At 43.1% G+C, this 19641-nt stretch overlaps 1 protein-coding gene across 1 annotated transcript in view; it reads left to right on the forward strand.

Annotated features, from left to right (window-relative positions):
* Positions 1 to 11273: 11273 nt before the first annotated feature.
* The window catches only part of dcn (decorin), a 29598-nt gene continuing 21230 nt past the window's right edge, over positions 11274 to 19641 (forward strand). Inside the window, exon 1 of the mRNA XM_084049810.1 lies at positions 11274 to 11473. The gene's annotated coding sequence lies outside the window, so the exon portion shown is untranslated. The remainder of the gene's footprint in view (positions 11474 to 19641) is intronic.

Genomic DNA, 19641 nt, shown 5'->3' on the forward strand with positions numbered 1-19641 from the left:
TACTGATTTGTGTGATGTTTGTACAAAATCTGTACTGTAAAAAAGATTGTTTTGAAAAAATCGGCCTCCTAGTGGCGCTATAACAGGCCCATGTGAAATATTCAGAGGTTCAGCTCTGGTATGCAGGGAGTGTGTGTGCACAGTTTCGCTGCGATCAAGCCAACAGTGCCAGAGCTTAGCTGATCACAGACACACGGACACACGGACAGGCTGCAAAACATAGTCTCGGCCATGCCTTTCCGCCTGGTGGAGACAATAAAAAGTTGTGAATGCAGACATTCTGTGGTCCAGTAGCATACGGAGCGTGACACATTTGAGTTGATGACGGAGTACTATTGTCTTGGATATTATTATAATTGTGTACATACAGGCTATAATAACAAATAATTGCAGTGTGGTGATACTGTGATTAGAGAGGAGATGGCTGTGGATTTAGGCAAAGGACCTGCAGTACACCACCATTATGATCAACAAGGGAGAGGGTGAGCGGGTTCAACTACCTCGGTGTGCACATCACTGACGACTTGTCATGGACAGTGCACATGGACAGTTGGACACTCTGGTGAGGATACATACGGAAGTGCTCAGTGATTCTCAACCTTTTCAATTTCAAGGTTTGATCTGCATTATGCCTCGACCCCCCATTTGATACAATTTTATTTTCATCTCTGGGACTCCAATCTACTCTGTAAAATCCAGTGTTAATTTAACACTGGGAGTGCACTATAAAGGGAACCAAATGCCTTTAGTTCCATTCGTACACTCCCAGAGTTACTGATCCAAAAGGGTCCATTTGGTTCTTCACTATCAATCATTTTAGCTCGGGGCCCCCTGGAAGGCTCAAGGACCCCTGGGGGTCCCCGGACCCCACGTTGAGAACCACTGGCCCATATCACCACAGACAGCTGAGTAAATTCAAAGTCTACGAGAAGGTCCTGAAATCCCTCTATGCAGGGGTCTTCAACAGGGGGTCCGGGACCCCTAGGGGGTCCACAGAATTACTACAGGGGGTCCTCCAAATCTTTGTGTGATATGTTTTTTTTTACCTTAACCTTTTTGGCTAAAGGAGAACTTTAGCCAAAAATAGCAGATCTACAAGCTCACAACGCCTCGCAGCGCGAGGCGTTGTGAGCTTGTAGATCTGCTATTTTTGGCAAAGAGGTATAGGTGTAGAGGAGAAAAAAAGAGCATACCAAGTAAACAAAAAAAGTTTACACAGAGCATTCTGACGGGGGTTATCACCGTCTGGAATGGAAGTTAGCTCCTCGGCCGAGCACACCGTGGGGACTTACCTCCCCTCCTTGCAGGACTATTCCAGACGGTGCCTGAGTAGAGCTTGAAGGATTCTGAAAGACCCCCATCACCCCCAGCAATGGACTGTTTGTGCCATTACGGCCAGGCAAATGCCTGTCACAAAGCCACTATAGACACAGAAAGGGCTTTTTTCCCCTCAGGCTACCAGAGCTCCGAACAATGACCCAACTGATTGTCTCTAACCTGTAAATATCATGCTCACAAGTTTTGACAGATCTCTTTGCACATTGATACCATGTTACTTTTATTGTCAGTTTTCACTGAAATGTGGCTTGCGACACAGCAGCCCCATATGCAACACATGCCACACGTTGTTGACATGAACAAATAAAAAACTAGAAAAAGTGCTCCTCGAAGCACAGGTCTCCGCCAGGTCAGGTAGGTTATTGTGGCCTCCTGGTGGCGCTATAATAGAACAATGTGAAAGGGGTGACATTTCTTCTTAGGCCTTTCATGGCATTTGGACACTGCATGCATGATTTGAGGCATTTTGCCATTTGCGTGATGTTTGGACAGAATTTGTAAATCTGTAGGAGTGATATAAAACATTTGGCCTCCTGGTGGCGCAATAACAGGCCAATCTGAAAAATTCGGAGCAGAGATTCGGCTTTGGCATCCAGGGAGTGTGTGTGAACAGTTTCGCAGCGACCGGGCCAACAGTGCCGGAGATTAGCTACTCACAAACGGACACACACACAGACACACACAGATGGACGGACGGACGGACGGACGGACGGACGGATGGACCGACGGACGGGGTGCAAAACATAGTCTTGGCCAAGCCTTTCGGCCTGGCGGAGACAATTAATACATACATGAGAAACATGAGAGCAGTGATGTCCTTCATTGTTCTACTGCCCCTTGGCCAGGTTCTAAATTTCAAGACACTTGAAACCTGCAGAAAAGTATTTTCCCCCCTCAGAATGATACAATACTCTTTTTTCCCTTCTTTTTTAAAAGATAGTGGATAGACAGTGGTTCTCAAAGTCCGGGGACCCCCAGGGGCCAGTGAAGGGGTTCTAGGGGGTCCTCAGCTAAATTAGTTAATATAGCATCAAAATCAGTTTAACCACTTTTGACCCAATATACATTGGCTATTTGAAAATAGCCGATCTACAAGCTCAAGTTGTGAGCTTGTAGATCTGTAATTTTTGCCAGATGTTCTCCCCAGAATAGGGATGCTATTGGGCCCATGTGTTTAAAATGTATACACTGTATATGAATGCAGTGATGGGCAGTACAATGCAAGTATAAAAGTACAACCGTTGAGGGTTCAGGGTGTTTCAACAAGTCTAGCTCATCTAGACCTGAAGCTACACCACAAATCCAAACCACACCTGACTTCCATTCTCCCTCACACTGATCCAACATGTCCAAAATGGAAAAAACATAATAATAAACTAGAATAAAAGCTCTTTATACGAACGGAATGTTTTATCATTAGTCGTCTAATACATGTTTTGACTTCAGGGCATCAGTGACTGACATTAGCTGAAATTATGGAGCTGACGCCTCTATTCTGTTCTATTACACACGAGTGGAGAGGAAGATTGAGTGTGAGGTATGTATGTGTGGGGGTTCAATGGGCTGTTATAGTACCATGGTAAGCTGGCTCCAGAAGTATGATTTCAGAGAAAGAGAGAAGGGGAGAGAGAGAGAGAGAGAGAGAGAGAGAGAGAGAGAGAGAGAGAGAGAGAGGATGGAGCAAGCTGTAGGTAGAAGTATGAAACACTGGATGAGTAATGGAAACAAAGGTGGAGAGAAAGCCAGAACAGTGTGTACATTAAATCCCCAGCTCTTTTCCAAAGACGTGCACATTTCTGCGCACGCGTGTGTGTGTGTGTGTGTGTGTGTGTGTGTCTGTGTGTGTGTGTGTGTGTGTGTGTGTGTGTGTGTGTGTGTGTGTGTGTGTGTGTGTGTGTGTGTGTGTGTGTGTGTCTGTGCGTGTGTGTGTATGTTTTTGTGTAGGATGGAGGGATAATGGACATGTCGGTACATGAATACGAACCTATAGCCATCTCTATAATGTGTCTTTGTGAAATAATAGTTGAAGACAGATCTGCATTTGGTTTAACACAGCACCAAAATGATTACAATTACAACTTGATGTTGGTTCAAACACAGAAATAACAAAGGTCATGCTAATTTCCAGGGCTAGTGAGCTTCCACAAAATCTCCCTGTTTTAACATTATAAGGAACAGTTATTGAGCTCTCAAGTCTCAAGTTATACTGTAATCTGGGCTTTCAGATCAACCATTAATTACCAATCATTGTTTTATTATAGGAGTAAATCATGCTTTAACTCGTGGAGCCAGGAACCTTGTGTCATCAACTTACCTCTGCTTGACTATGGTGGCCTATTGTACATGAATGCTTCTGCTCAATGTCTGCAGTCATTGTATTCTGTGTATCACTGTGCATTAAGAAAGTCTTGTCAGTGGTTGTCAAATCATTGCATTCTGTACGATAAAGCAGATTCACCATCCTTGTGTGTGTACCCACTGGTTGAGCTTTAAAGCAGTGCTCGGTTTGGTCCCTTTGGCCCCTTTATATCTGTGTACATATCTCACCAAAACCCATGGACAGAACTGATCACTTACATTGCTTTTGTCTCAATTTTAAATGAGCTTGAAAGTATTGGAATCTGTCATTGTCTCCGCCAGGCCGCTGAGACTATGATTTGCACCCTGTCCGTCTGTCCGCCCGTCCGTGTGTGGTTCTGTCTGTGAACAGCTAATTTCCGCCACCGTTGGCATGATGGCAGCGAAACTATGCACACACACTCCCTGGATGCCAGAGCAGAACCTCTGCCCCAAATTTTTCACATGGGCCTGTTATAGCGTCACCAGGAGGCCGATTTTTGCAAAACACATTTTTTTGACAGTACTCTTTGTCCAAACATCACGAAAATGGTACACTGTATCTAAATGTCATTAAACGAAACGGGTCTTTCAGATTTGTCATATTCCATCCTAATTGGCTAAGATTGGCTTCCAAAGTTTTCAGGAGTGCTCCATTTTCAACAAAAGGCCTCAAATCATGAACATAGCGTGCGATTTCCATGAAATTGTGCACACACATTCCCGCTAGGCTAAGGAAGAAATGCCACTTGAAAATGTTCAAATCAGCCTCATGGTGGGTGGCGCTATAACAGGCCGATTAGCATGTTTACCTATAACTGCACCGATCTGCGTAAAACTTTGTATGCACAATCCCTAGAAGCCAAGGAAAAATCTTTGCCCTGCATTTTTCACATCTGCCTTTTATAGCGCCACCAGGAGGCACACTTATGTAAACAATGTTTTTGATATTTCTCCGTCTGTTCTGATTCCATTGAAGAACTACAGTGGAATTCAAATTAGCACAAGGTACTGGTTTTATCCTAAATGATGCCTGGAATGCAGTCGCTGTCTAAAAGTCCACATTGGACATATTATGTCCAGTGCATGACGGCCGCCTTCCAGGCATCTCTGTGGGAAATAAAGGACCTTGTGCACAGTGCCGTTAGCTTAGACTATGCAGCCAGCCACAAGAATGCTTCACGTCAAAGGGCCTGTTGTGCTTCCGTTTTTGATATTGAATAGATTACTGCAATTTAAAAATTGTAATAATTCACCAGGTTCTAACAAAAGCGTAACTTTTGAATGGTAAGTGACACCCTATTAACTGGTTAACGTTACTGGGAAAAAAATTGTCATGATGCTCTTTTTAACTCCACTGCCAGAGTAATAAATAAATAAAGCCAAATAATGCAAATTTCCCCTCCGATCAGTCCAGCGGTGCTTGAAGCATGTCGTTCAAAACCGGCCCCTTCCCTTTTGACCCTATTTGAGGTACAGGTCTAGGATACACAACTTTTAACAAATGGACCCTTACAGGTCCATTTAAGCTAGCACTGGTAAAGCAAAGCAAAGTTTGTTGTTTACCCAGGGTGTCGGACTAAGCACGAAGCTTGTTTCCAGCCGGACCCTGCATGGAAGCCTTGCTCAAGGGCTATTCAGCGGTGATTCATGATTGATGTGATGAATTGGGGAATCGAACTAGGGACCTTCCGGTATCAAGGCCGCCCCTCTAACCACTAGGCCACCGCTGCCACTTGGACCGCTGGTCCATTTTGTTCCATTTGCACACTCAGAATTAAATTGACAATGTGGATTTTACAATGTAGATTGGGGTCCCAGACAAATCATGTCAAATGGGAGTCCGTGACCTAATGCATATCAACACTTCAACTGTGAATGGGCGACCCTGTACTGTAGCTGGCTTGGCCAACTTTTTCACCGGTAGTCTGAACACATTTCACTTTCTAATACCTGTGTAATCCTAAATTGTTGTTATTTAAAGGAATGGACCAATTAAACTATGCATGCCATCACTTTTTGTAGGTTATCATACCTCTGCTGTCCGGCAGGAACCTCCAAACTGTACATTTTTCAGGAAATGAAAAAAAAGTGGAGTTAGGAGGTTTTGTTCATCATTGATAAGAACAGCTGAATGATAATGAACAGCTGAAGCTCACCATGAGGTTGGAGGTCAAAAGGGGGTGGAGTCAGCAAAACCAGCTAACTCCGGTGGAGTTAGTTGGTTTAGCAGAAAGTTTGAGGATCCAATGGAGTTAGCTGGTTTTGTCAGAAGCGCTTTTGAATGCGTTTCATTGGTTCAATATATTTTTTACCAACACACAGACGTAAAGGGTGTTCAATGGCCCTGATGTATGGATGGAGTTAGCTGGTTTCTGCCGGACAGCAACATATACTACATTGCAGGAAGCCTGGTTGGATCAAGGTGGCCTTGGATGTTTTGAGGACTGTCAACTAAATGCCTGAACTACAATGTGGCTCTTATATCCCAAAGATGGAACAAATCGATATACTGTATGGATTTATTTTCTCTTTCTGCCATTCACGTCACGCTCCCTCTGTCCCTTGTTGCGCATCGTGCCACATTGTGACCTCAGTGTTTGTGTCCTGAAGGCTTCCTTAAATCGTAAATGGCCTTTAATCCCCTGATCCCCTCACCTCATTCCGTTCTTTCCACTGTTCTGTCCTTCCCATGTTTCCTCCTTTAAACTGGAATCCTGTAAAGTAACTATAGTAACAGATGTGCAATGCATGGCTCTCAGCCTGTTCGGCCCCGTGCATATACAACCGCAGCACGGCCACGGCTACAACCACAACATAAGCATGTCCTCGTATTATTCCTTGTATTATTATACGCTTATTTACATTCATTAGTTAAAGCAACATTATAATAGAGCTATATGTCTATACGAATCAGTGTGAAGTAAAAGGAAACCATGATTGCCTTGATAACAATATTCGGTAGGGTAATTTAGTGGAGTGGTTCAGGATTTCTGTCCTAACAGGGAGGACTCTAATAACAGTTGTATAAGCACATCATTTGACACTGTAGAGCTCAAAAGACAATGCACCTTATTCACCAAACGTGTGCACAGATTTGATTTTAAATTGCACATTTCCACGAACTTAAAGGCGTTCTTTTTTCTTCTTTTTTTTTTTGTCTTTCTTTTTTTTCTGTGTCTAAAATTATTCTTTGGTATGTTTCTGTTTGGAAACACGGGTGAAGGTATTACGCTGATCGTGGCTTCTACTTAACTGTCCTATTCCTTCCGGAAAAATCCATAGCAGTAGTGCCAAACCTCATACGTATTAACAGCAAACAAAAGCAGCTGTTTCCGTAGTTGTAAGATGTCAGTCTTCTGATTCTAACCATATTAACAGCGGCAGGCACACACTCGCTCCGCCGTCGAGCACGCGGTGCGTACCACGGGCACACTAAAAGGATATTGGATGCTTGGACACTGTATAGACCACCATTAACAGTGGGTCGGGACCCATGTCTGGGTTGCGAGTAAATATCCCCTATTTTTCATTTCCTATGTTTAAAATATATATATGTATAATACATAAACAGCAAAAAGTAAAGTATTTAAATAAATAAAATTAAAAATCTAATAATTTCCATAAATACATTTAAAAAATGTATAAGAAGTAGTGAAAATAGCAGATCTACAAGCAGATCTACAAGCTCAGGTCATTATGATTATGCATGCACTTCACGGTATCACAACACCTCCAAGGCCTTAAAAACAAGGCTCCAAACATCCCAAAACAAACTCGTAAGGCTACTTCTTAGCCTCAATTACAAAACCCATCTAACCCATGCCCATTTTGCTAGGATTGGATGGCTTAGGGTTGAGGACAGAGTACAGCAACTTGCTATGGGCCTGGTCTTCAAGATACACCACAACATTGGGATCCCCCTGTATTTGTCAAAATACTTCCAAAATGTTAATCAAGTCCATGATCATAACACCAGAGGCAGCTCCACAAACCATGTTCAACCCAGATTTGGCACAACAAAGGTAATGAACTCGTTCTCATGCTATTCGTCAAAAATGTGGAATGCCCTACCAAAAGGAGTAAAGGAGTGTAAAACCCTACTCACTTTCAAAAATGCCCTAAAGATACACCTTCAGGAGGCTGCATTTCAAAAATGGCCCCTGTCCAAGTCCTAACCTACCCCATGTCCTAACCTAACCTACCCCCTCCCCCCCTCTCTCTTTCTTCTTTTGTACATATTTTTCACTCTTCATACCAGTAACCTGCAAACTGATTGTTGACATTCTGTATAGTAGTGTATATCTGTCTGTCTCTTATATGTCATCATGATTTGTGTATATGGGGATCTCATCTTAAACAAGCTAAGTGCTTAATGAGCTATCCAGTTTAGTAGACCTTGTATTGCGAATTTGTACTTCCATGTACTGTTATGTACTGTCATGTACTGTTCTCATGTCTTACTAAATAAAATACATCAATCAATCAATCAATCACAGCGCGTTGTGTAGATCTGCTATTTTCACTAGTTTGGGTGCCGGACAAACGTCTAATTTCTCTTTTGGGTATTGAGCTAAAAAGTTTGGGAACCAGATCTGTAGACGGAAAGCTCATGAAATGCATAATATATTAGGCCATATAGCCTAACACATTCCTATTTAGGCCTAGAGTAGAGATGCAATTAGTAGCCTAAGAATGCTGGCCAAATCACGTTTTTTGTGCGTAGTCACAAGTTAACGTCACACACATTCCACAACCAAAACCCTGCACAACCACAGACACCTTCCACACCAATTATATTTCACCCTGAATGACGAGAAAAATGTCAATGTTTGACATTCATTCATCAGAAAGAATGTCCAAAAACCTGGCTGGGAGCATTTTAGTCACACATGGGGGTCACCGTGCATGTGTGTGGTCTGTCCCCCTACTCCCCCCACCTACAACGCCCCCACAACCCCCCCACCCCTGACTTCTGACGGGAAAAACAATCAAGTGAAAGGAGGGGAAGCTAGACAGGAATAAACATGCTTTCTCTGCTATCTGATCCTTTTAGATCTGAGTCAAAAAAAGACGGAAAAGACAGTGTGTGTGTGTGTGTGTGTGTGTGTGTGTGTGTACGTGTGTATTTGTGTGAAATTGTGTTACAATACACTTGTGAGAGCCAAATTTCCCCACAAGTATAGTAGAATTTGAGAAATAGGAAACTGAGGACCATTTCCAATAGTTTTTTAGCGTCAGGCTTATGAAAAAGCAAAGATTCAGGTTGGGATTAGGGTTAGGACTAGGTACGTAGCAGTTAGGTTTAGTTGATGGGGTTGGAGTTATGTTTGATTTATAGGCTACTTAGTTGTGTGCCAGTGTCACACAACAACTGGGAGTATAAAAGTATTTTATACTACGGGGAGCAACCCTGAAAATGAATTAGGCCTAGTAGTCTTATGTCAGGCGTTAGGGTAAAAAGTGTCGTACAAACATACAAATGTTGATGTCCTCACTGTACATGTATAGTAATAGAAACATGTGTGCGAGCGTGTGCACGTGTGTGCATGTCTTCCATGCTAAAACTGGTCCCCTCTCTCATCCCGATGATGTAAGCAGTGCATGAGATTGATATCAAGAGTCCAGTAACGGCCTGATGTAAAGGAGACGAGGAGAGGACACAAGGATGAATGGAAAGGAAGGATGACATCAGACCTGCTGCAGCAGACGTCTGGGGCTCATCATTCTTTTGATCTGCTCTGTGTTCGATTAAACTTCCCTGTGTTGTTTACTATCCCTTCAAAAGAACGTCTTGACTGCAGCAAACAGAATCAATCACTGAGACATCATGGTGTGTTAGTTTAACTCTGAGAGTGTAAATATTGACCTACTGTGTAACAGTCATTTATCTACAGCAGTGGTCCTTTAACCTTTTCATGTCAAGGACCACCATATGAAAATATGTTGTGCCTGGGAACACCATATAAGATTTGTTTAAAAATGTTTCCAAAAATATATATTAATTATATTCCACATCTCATTCACGTTCAAGACAGTTTTTAAATAGCAGAACTACAAGTTTGCTTCGCTATTTACATAAGCTCTTTTGAAAATAGCCAGATTTTCAAACAAATACCAAAAATGTGATCGTATTGTATGCTTGTAGATCGTCTATTTACGCAATTTTTTAAGAGGTTCATGATTATGAAATCAATGACATTTTTTAAAGAGGAAACTGGACTTGGCAACGGACACAAGTATAACATCAACACTGTATGTGTCATATGTGACTCAAAGCCAAGTGAGCAGATTGTGGTGAAAACAGAAAGCGGTCTGGATTTACGCAAGAACAAGAAGAGTGTGACTTCTAACCTTGATGATTCAATGGGTTTTCCATGTTTAGTCATTCACTCCCATTCAGAACCAGCGATAAATCCGGGCAGCAGACCTTTAATACTTCCCGTATCTTTTCTCAAGGACATTCTGACAGGGCACATGACTACTGATGGATACACTGAGGTTCTGGAGGATGAATTGCTAACCCTTTGGGTTACTGGACAGTTACACCAACCTTCAAGCCAGTCTCCTCTAGCTGCCGCCTTGTCAAAGATGTAATCTGGATCATGTACTGTATGGTTGAAAGAAAAAAAGAGAAATAAGCTGTGTTTTATTTATTTATTTGCAGTTAAAAAGATTAAGCCCAGCCTCCCAAGCAAAACCCATTCCAAGCAGGGCAAAGTTCTGAAAGCCCTGCCAGTAATCTCAACAGCCCGGAGTATTCTTGATTCTCTTCATCAAGGACAGAGCTCAGGGTAGAACAACAGCACTGCTCTTAGAGCAACATGCACACCGTTCCAAACTCCACACTTCACAATGACAGACTGCCTCCTCTATTTCCACTAATGAACTCCAATGGACCGCTCTCCATTAACCTCCCCCCCCCCCCCCCCAACAAAAATACCCTCAATAAGTATTGGGGCAATGGTGGTGGTGTGTGGGGGGGGGTGGTTGCAGTGAGAGGGAGGGGCGATATAAATTGGCATCAGTACTGCATACTTGATGAAGGATTACACACTAAAGGGGGGGGGGGGTGGGTTCAGAGTGGATGCAACACAAACTGCCATCAAGAATAAATGAGAGAGAGAGAGAGAGAGACAGAGAGAGAGAGATAGTGTGTGTGTGTGTGTGTGTGTGTGTGTGTGTGTGTGTGTGTGTGTGTGTGTGTGTGTGTGTGTGTGTGTGTGTGCTGCAGCATTTCACTCCAAGGTCCATGCGACCTATCATTACCAGATGACACAGTGAGTGTGGCTGTCAGCCGACTCACCGCTTACTGCCTCAAGTCTGTCTCTCCTCTCTTTCTCTTATTCCTGCTCTGTACTCTCTCTCTCCTCCTCCCCCCCTCCACCTCCCCCCCAACCCCTCCTCACTCCTTCCAGCTGTTTTTTGTAGAGCTAGGCACGCCAGGGGGAAGTCCTCCACCAATTGTTTCAGTTCTGAGAGGCAGCGTGGCGGTCGACCCCTCCCTCCTTCTGCCTCTCTCTCGCACCTCTCTCTCTCTCTCTCCCTCCCTCTTTCTCTCTCTATCTCTCTCTCTCTCTCTCTGTCTGTCTGACTTTCCCTCTCTCTCTCCTCCCCTTATCGTGACAGAGCACACCTGTTTGGTCTTGGCTGCACGCGCTCTGAGTCCAATTACTCCGTAGGCCCTCGACAGGCGTTTCACACTGTCACACCGCTGCAACTCGGCTGGATTTTTGGGAGTCAAGCTCATCTCGATCTCTGCACCCTCCACTGTCTCTCTCACCTTTACTGAGCACAGGTAGGCTTTAAGGCTATAACTCTGGGGAAATACATGCAGGGGAAGGGTGGAAGGAATGTACATATGTGGCAAATGCAAGAGTGTATAAACGAGTGATGTGAGGATGGAAAAGAAAAGGGGAAATATTAGAGGATGGAGCGTTTGATTGCTGTTGAACCTTTGTAGTATTCTCTCTGTAGCAACTATATTTGGTATCATTGTGTTTGCAATTTGTCTCTTATCCTTGTTTAGAGATTGAATGTCTGCTAGATAAGATACAATGGTCACACTGTGACAGTGAGTTTTACATGATGATCCACGTGTGTCCAAAGTGATGCATGTGTTTACAAGGTGATGATGATGCACTTTGACAAAATCAGAGAGATCAAGAAGAAGTGATGGCTGCGCGTGCGCATGTGTGTGTGTGTGTGTGTGTGTGTGTGTGTGTGTGTGTGTGTGTGTGTGTGTGTGTGTGTGTGTGTGTGTGTGTGTGTGTGTGTACGCACATGTGTTGTTTCTCAATCACGTGTTTATCTGTGTGCCAGGTTGTCAGCCCTCATCCCTACATAGTCTTTGGGTCTGGAACATATAAGTAATTATTCCCAGTCCATGTATACAGGATTTCCTATACCTATATATGCACCAAACTACGTCATATGGAGGTGTTGCGCAGCGAAAACAGCCGATGTACAAGCTCACAGTACATTGCATAGCAATGCAATGTGAGCTTGTAGATCTGCCATTTAAGAAGATTTGTAAAAAATAAATAAAAATAGGGACACCAGGTTGAAAGAGAATTGCACTTAGGATTGGGTGAAAGAGAATATAGTTTTGGCACAAGAGTAGGGTACCAGCATCCACATGTTGGCATGTTTTTCACCCATCATCCTTTCCATTGCATCCTCCACCGGACACCATGTTGTCTCTTCTGTGGTTTCTGCGTTTACCTCTTCGGGGTCGCGGTTTGGAGTTTGTTGCCTCTTGTGGCAATTGACCAAGTGAAGTGTTTTGACATGGCCTGCAGGCTGTTTGGATGTTCCTCATATGCTATGCTATCCGTGGGTGTGTTAGTTTATCACTTGACGTGTACGAAGTGGCCAAATGCTGTTGTGTCTACATTCCTGAATACATTCCTTTTCTGCCTTGCCTTTTCTTTACACTCACTGCTCCAGTGGGAAAGCTTTCAGGTTTAGAAGTCCCTTTCTTCTCGGTTGTTGATTTTATTCATTCCTTTCTCGTCTTTTTGAATTGTCTGTCTCTCTGCCTCTCTCTCTCTTTCTCCATCGCTTTTTTGGGTGTTTGAGCATTCTAGAAGCACAAGAGAGGAGAAGAAAAGAGGCTGAAATAACAAGAACGATTTCTTTGTGTTGATTCAGCCCATTACCGTTTGTCAAGCCCTTCATTGGAAAAGCTCTGTGTTTCTCAGACTTTCCATCTCAGCGGTTCGTGTAGGAGTGCAAACAACACACAGACCATTTCAACTCCACAACCCCCAATCTCTTATCTATCTGCTTGGAGCTCTGTTTCTCATCAATGTGAACCCTTCCTCGGCCCGCCTTCAGTGCTGTGTTTTGGTAGGAGCTGAGTAGGGTCTGGTGATTGCTAGGGGCAACTAAAAGTGAGAGGCTTTGAAGAGGAGATGAAAAGCAAAACCACAGCACTACCTAGGCAACATACCTATTAATCCTGAAATGTTTTCCTGTTTTTTTCTCTCTCTTTTCTTTTCTTTTTTCTTTTGCTGATTTTATTTTATTATTTTATTTATTTATTTTGTATTTCTTCAACTTAAAGACCTTTTAATCTTGTTTGATAAGAGTTATTATTATCATTATTATTATTTTTAATAACAGCTTCCTCTATCAAAGAGAGGTCTGGTTGAATTCCCTGCTAACTCATTACATCTCTGATAGCACTGATCTGCAGTGTACTGAATGAGCCAGAATGGAAAGGAATGGAGAGCAATGGAGGAACTAGAAGAATAGAATAGAACAGAAACTATACCTGTACAGTACTGTATGTGGACTGTACTGGAGTACTTTTACTGGAGTCACTCTTGTGTGTTGAGCTGTACAGATGTTTAATATTAGCAGCAGAAATGAGTTAAGGGGGAGGGTTGGAGGACACCGGGTCCATGAGCTGCACCCAGGGGCTGCATTTTTCCATCTGGACCTTAACTGTCTGGGGCGAAAGAGCAAAGGAACAATGGAGATGAATGGACCTCGGCCATGAAAAGACTTTCCTTTTTTTTCATTCTCTGGAACAGCAGAAAGTTCCACATGTGTATTCTCCTAGCCAATTCTTTTCTTTTCTTTTTTTTTTTTTACTGTAGAAGGGTTAGAGGAAGAAAAAAATATATATATCGTAAGCTATGGAAGGGAGGAGGAGAGAAAAGGAAGGACCTAAAAAGGGAGGAGGTGGTGGAAAGAGAATAAAGGGAGAATAGGTTTGGACAGCTCATCCATGTCTGTTTGATAATGGTTCTGAGGTTCTCCTCGTGGAGCAGCTGAAATGTGGTTCAAACCACTTGCTGGCTGGCTCATACTGTACAAGGACTCCAGGCATGCCTTAGGGACCTCAAATTGATCTGTTCGTGGCGGTTATGGGGCTGAAGTGATTATTTTTCTTCTTTATTATCTCAAAACCTCAACCAGATACGTCAAATGGCCTCTAATTTGTCATGGTCTCGGGGACTTCGCTTGAAGCAATGTTCTGACCCTCTAGACGATGGGTTGACCGGTTACATGGGCGGGCTGGGTTCCAAAACAAAACTCATATGGCATTACTCCAGCTGAACACATTGTTTCGGAGATGAATTTCTTTTGTTGGTTGTATTTCTTGCATATTTCCAGATGCAGAAAAATAACATGTCAGAAATCTTTGTTGAAAACAATGCTAAATGACCCCTGCCAATATTTGTGAGTGAGTGTGTGTGCGTGTGCGTGTGCGTGTGTGTGTGCGTGCGTGCGTGTGTGCGTGTGTGCGTGTGCACGTGTGCGTGCATGTGCAAGCACACAAAAGGACAGAACATTCACCACTTGTTGATGTGTTTTAAAGCGGGCACACGTGTTTTAAATGTCCCGTAGCCTTGTAAATACCTTCCCATGATTCATTGCTGTCAGAGGTTCCGGAGGGGCAGTACACAGACCTGTGGCGAGTTGGGGAGGGGGGAGGTTGAGGTCTGCAGACAATGGACCAAAGATGCTTGCAGACAGCCAATGGCTACCTTATGTCTGTTATGCATTTCCTGTATACTATGATTTGTTTGTATTTTGTCTTCCATTTCTGCAGTGCAGAGGTGCGAGTGAATGTTGTTGAATGGAGAGATCGACTACAAATATAACAAAATGGAAACAGGCGAAGGATGACTCATCATTTTTTATATGTCTCATATTTCAGAGAACAGGCAAAGAAAGATGAGAGAGGGAGTAATGACGGGAAACTCAAGAGATGAAAACTCAAGAGTCTCTGCTTACAATTTGGGCATTTATCAGATGTTGTTATCCAGAGCAACTGAAAAAGAAAAAAAAGAGCAAAGAAAACAATTTAGAGCTGCAAAGAAACTAGGATACCGGGTAAACATCAAACCTAGCAGCATCTATCCAAACAATATGCTACTGTATCCAAATAACATTCTTACCCTTTGGGACAAGCAAATAGTATAGCATATAGCATCTATCCTAAAGAGGCAACGTGAGTGATGGAATGAGGAGAGTTAGGGGGTGAGGTAAAGTCTGAAGAGGTGAGTTTTCAGACTGAGGCTGGAAAACGGGGAGTGAGTCTGGAGTCTGCTTCCTGTCCTAGATTTATTAGGAACACTACTATAGGACTTATGGAGGGTGAAGGGAGATGATGCCGCCTAAGGGGTTAAGAGTCAACCTCCACCCCTCCGTTCAGAGAAAGAGAGATCAGACAAGGAATGACAAATCACAGGCCTCAGGCTTCATGCAGAGGCAGGAGCATAGAAGATGCACGGGCTGCTAAAATGTTTAAAGCCTGGGCTTGTAGCTACTTCTTTATCTCCACCATATCCGTTTTCCATTGATTGAAAACACAGACGTTCTCTCTCTCTCTGCCTCCCTGTGCCAGGTTGTTGTTTTTTTTTGTTTGTTTTTTTCACATCTGTCTAACGCACGTGCACACATGCAGAACTTTGATAAGCCCCTCATGACTCCTGGCAGATTCCTCAAGCTCTTTGAAGGCCTGAAAGAGTGCCGATCCCAATGCAGTAAAGTTCACACAGCTTAAATTGTCGTCCGACTCCCCACTGATCAGAGTAAAGCGTTTCAAGTTGCACACTACTGACGTTTGGCTCGTGATATACGATGCCCCATTCACTGCACCACTCATTCTACTGCTCTTCCAAAAAATAAATAAATAAAGGTCTGATGAAAGTTTGACATTAAAGTTTACATTCAGCGTAAATAATAAAGATCCCCCAAGCATTTCCAATTTTTATTGATGGGAAGACTGGTTGACTGTTCAATATTAGCTACTGTACTGTATCATGTACTGCTGCACATGAAGTTTAACTTCAGTTCCTCTGTGGTTCAGCTAGCTTGTTTGTTTTCTGTTTTTTTTTGGGAATACTGTGCCGTTTACAAAATAATGCTTGAAGCTTTAATGTCAGAGAGCCAGCCACCATTGATTCTGGTCTCATCCAGATTGATTTGATTTTTTTTGTGTCATGTTAACTAAAATAGTTTGATTAATCTACACCAGATGTCTTCTGCGAATCTGGGTGACTATGAGTGGATCAATTTGTCAGTCTGTCAATAGGGTGTTAATGTGGTATCTGCATTGTTTACTGTGCTCTTTAAGTAAGTAATGGCAATTATGAGTGTGCAAACATTTTGGTTTGGTTTTTCTTTCAGCAATGATCCTTGGTGTTGTCAAAGCCTTTCTTGTGCAGTTATCAGCAAACAATTATGTTAGCCATCAACAATTCATTTTAACTGCACATTGAATTTTCAAGGTTAATCCTGAACAAAATATTATGTTGAAGGACAGGGATTATAAAACAGAAAGCTGAAAGCACAGTGTTTGCCAACATTCAGCATTAATAGGTTCCCAGTGAATAAGAAAGAGATGGTGATGACGAAGGGCTTTGATTGAAAGGAAAATGGAAAACGCTTCAGTTCTGGAGGTGTGTGCAGATATTTCTGAAAAGTGTACAGAATAAAAAATGCCGACATGGGTACGATTTGGACTCACTCATGTCATGTTCCAGCATGCTACTGAGATAGCCCTCTAGGTTCAGCTCTCTCACACACACACACACACACACACACACACACACACACACACACACACACACACACACACACACACACACACACACACACACACACACACACACACACACACACACACACACACACACACACACACACTCATATATGCTCATGCATTAACATAGACATGCTTGAACTGTGTTAGTTAACCACATTCATCTCTATTTGTGCCTACTCTGAGATTGTAGATCGGCCATTTTCGTGTAGAGGGGGAAAAAGAGGAGACCTATTATAGACCCCTGAGGGATCCCCATCAATGAAATATCTAGGTTTCTAATGATTCTTGAGGCTGCGCGATCTGTCTAAAAGATCAGCAGCCAACCAACAGCATAGTTGTGGGTCCGATAACGATTGCAATTTTGGACAATCCACCGATCACTGATTGTTTTGACCGATATTTTGTAGTGCTAAATCAATTCTAATCAATTGGAACAACTTTGAATAAAGTTTCCCAAAAAAAATTACAATCTGATATACAGTAGCTGATCCAAAAGCTCAGAACACGCCACAACATGACGCATTGTAAGCGCGTAAGGTCACCTATTATTGAACATTTCAGAGGCCTTTTGAAAATGTTATGCTTACGCATAATGACAAGCTCAAAATATGGATGCAAGGTTGAAAGTGGTCACACTTGTCGGGACACGTCGGCTGCGTAATTTGCAGACACTGATCTCGTCAAAAAGTCACGTAGTTAACGATATATATCAGCAACCGACACTGTACTTCAACAGAAGTGACTTTCATGTCACCTTTCATTCTTGGTGAATGAAAGGTGACATGGTCTTGATGACATTCTTTCATGTCAACAAGACAAAATACCATTACATGCTTAACTGCGAATGCAACCATTTACGCACACCACCTGTCGCACAAACTGACAATGACCACCGCTATCTCATGGATATTGGGATGACCACATTCTTGTTTGTCTTGCAGCTCAAGTTTGTTAGTAGAAGACCCCCCCCCCCACACACACACACAAAAAAAGAGAGAAAAAATAAATAAACTGTCCTGGAAATTCGTCTTTGTTTTTCCTTTCTGTGGTTTTATTTTCAAATTGTTACTTTATGTCCAGGGAAATCTACTGTGACTGATTATGACTCACTAGGCAGTCGGCAGCAATTACATGTTCTTGTGTGTGGAGTGGAGCGGGAGTTGTTTAATGCTCACAGCATTGTGTTGTCAGAGCTTTGAGCTTGGTCGCTCTCTTGCCTGTCTGGTTCACATTAGAAACTGCTGAAATGTTTATGGACTAAGATAAATGGGAGGATACACAGGAGGTTGGCTTTTATATGGCTTCCTGTGTGTGTGTGTGTGTGTGTGTGTGTGTGTGTGTGTGTGTGTGTGTGTGTGTGTGTGTGTGTGTGTGTGTGTGTGTGTGTGTGTGTGTGTGTGTGTGTGTGTGTGTGTGTGTGTGTGCATCTACAGTACGTGCCTGTGGTCATGGGTCGAATCCAAGGAGATAAGGTTCAACGATGACAATTGAAGGGTTACAGTATCTGCTATTGGGACAAAAGTGAATTCCTGAACATGCATTATGTCAATACAGGTAGGCTTCATCTTACTTAGATCAGTCTCATTTAGCCCTGCAACAGTTAATCAAACTAATCAATACAACTTTTTTTTTTTAATTGTCCTTTGTGACAAACTCCATCTCGCCCCAAGATCAGCTAAATCAAACCATGAAAGTATTTACAGCACAAATACAGTTTGAAGCAGACTTTCCTTTGCATCATCGAATGCAGAGCCAAGTGTGCAGACATGGCTTTCATTGGACTGAGGTTCGAGCTTCACTTCGATAAGAGATTTCTTACAACAGCCAACATTACTCAGTGAGCTGAAAAGAGTGGAACAGCATGTTCTCTCTGGATCTGGACTGGAGATTACTTCTTCATCTCTCACCGACCATATACTCCACGTTTCCAACGCTCCGACATGTCAAATGGTCAGCATGGAAAACTACACACATGCTATTACACGCTATGATGAAACATAAATGTCAAAACCCATTTATTATTTCTTTTTTTTTGGGGGGGGGGGGGGGGGGGTTAAGCCCTTATTAGACAGTGCTAGTAGAGAGAGACAAGACATGTGGAGAGAGAAGGGGAAGCACATGCAGCAAACGGTACGTCCAGCCGGGAAACGAACCGGGGACTTGCTACGCGTCCTAACCAATTGGGCAGTCCCAACCTATTTCAACTTGGATATTGTTTATTTTCAGGCCAATAGAGTGTCATAGAGGATTATATGCTCAAATAACAGTGAGCTAGCTTTGTGACTGACCTCAAAAAGCAATTCCATACATGACCTCTTCACTTGTCGGTCAAGGAAATGTGAACAACAATAATGAAAATCAACCGCTGTGGTAATGGGGCGGGCGTCCTCCTCTCTGACCCCCTTTTCCTGTGGTGTCTCCCGGGGATAAACTGTGGGCGCTTTATTGTGTTCAATGCACACGCTTCCCTCGGGTCATATTACTTGCGTTTGCAAAGACAATATTCATTTTCATGATTAAAAATAAACCTGTATAATCTGTGGTTCTCAACCAGTGGTTCGGGGACCACCAGTGGTCCTTGAGGGGGTTCCAGGTCCCGAGCTAAATGATGGTGCGTTGGTAACCAAATGGACCCTTATAGATCTTTCATTCCGTGCATAGTCGCCTAGAAAACCCGAAAATGTACGGCGAGTCCCACGGTGGGCGTAACCACTTGCAACCCGGAAAAACCCGGCAGCAGAGCAGTCCCCACAACAAAATTTACGATTCTGTGCCTATCGGTACATAACTCAAACGGCGCTGAGTAGGCTCAAGGGAACGTCGCAACGTTCGGGACGGCAACTCGCTCGCTTTAGCTCACTCGGTGGTCCCTCAACGTGGCTCCAGTTCCCTCGAGACTG

Source organism: Gymnoscopelus microlampas, assembly GCF_963454915.1.
Source record: "Gymnoscopelus microlampas genome assembly, chromosome: 23".
NCBI lineage: Eukaryota > Metazoa > Chordata > Actinopteri > Myctophiformes > Myctophidae > Gymnoscopelus > Gymnoscopelus microlampas.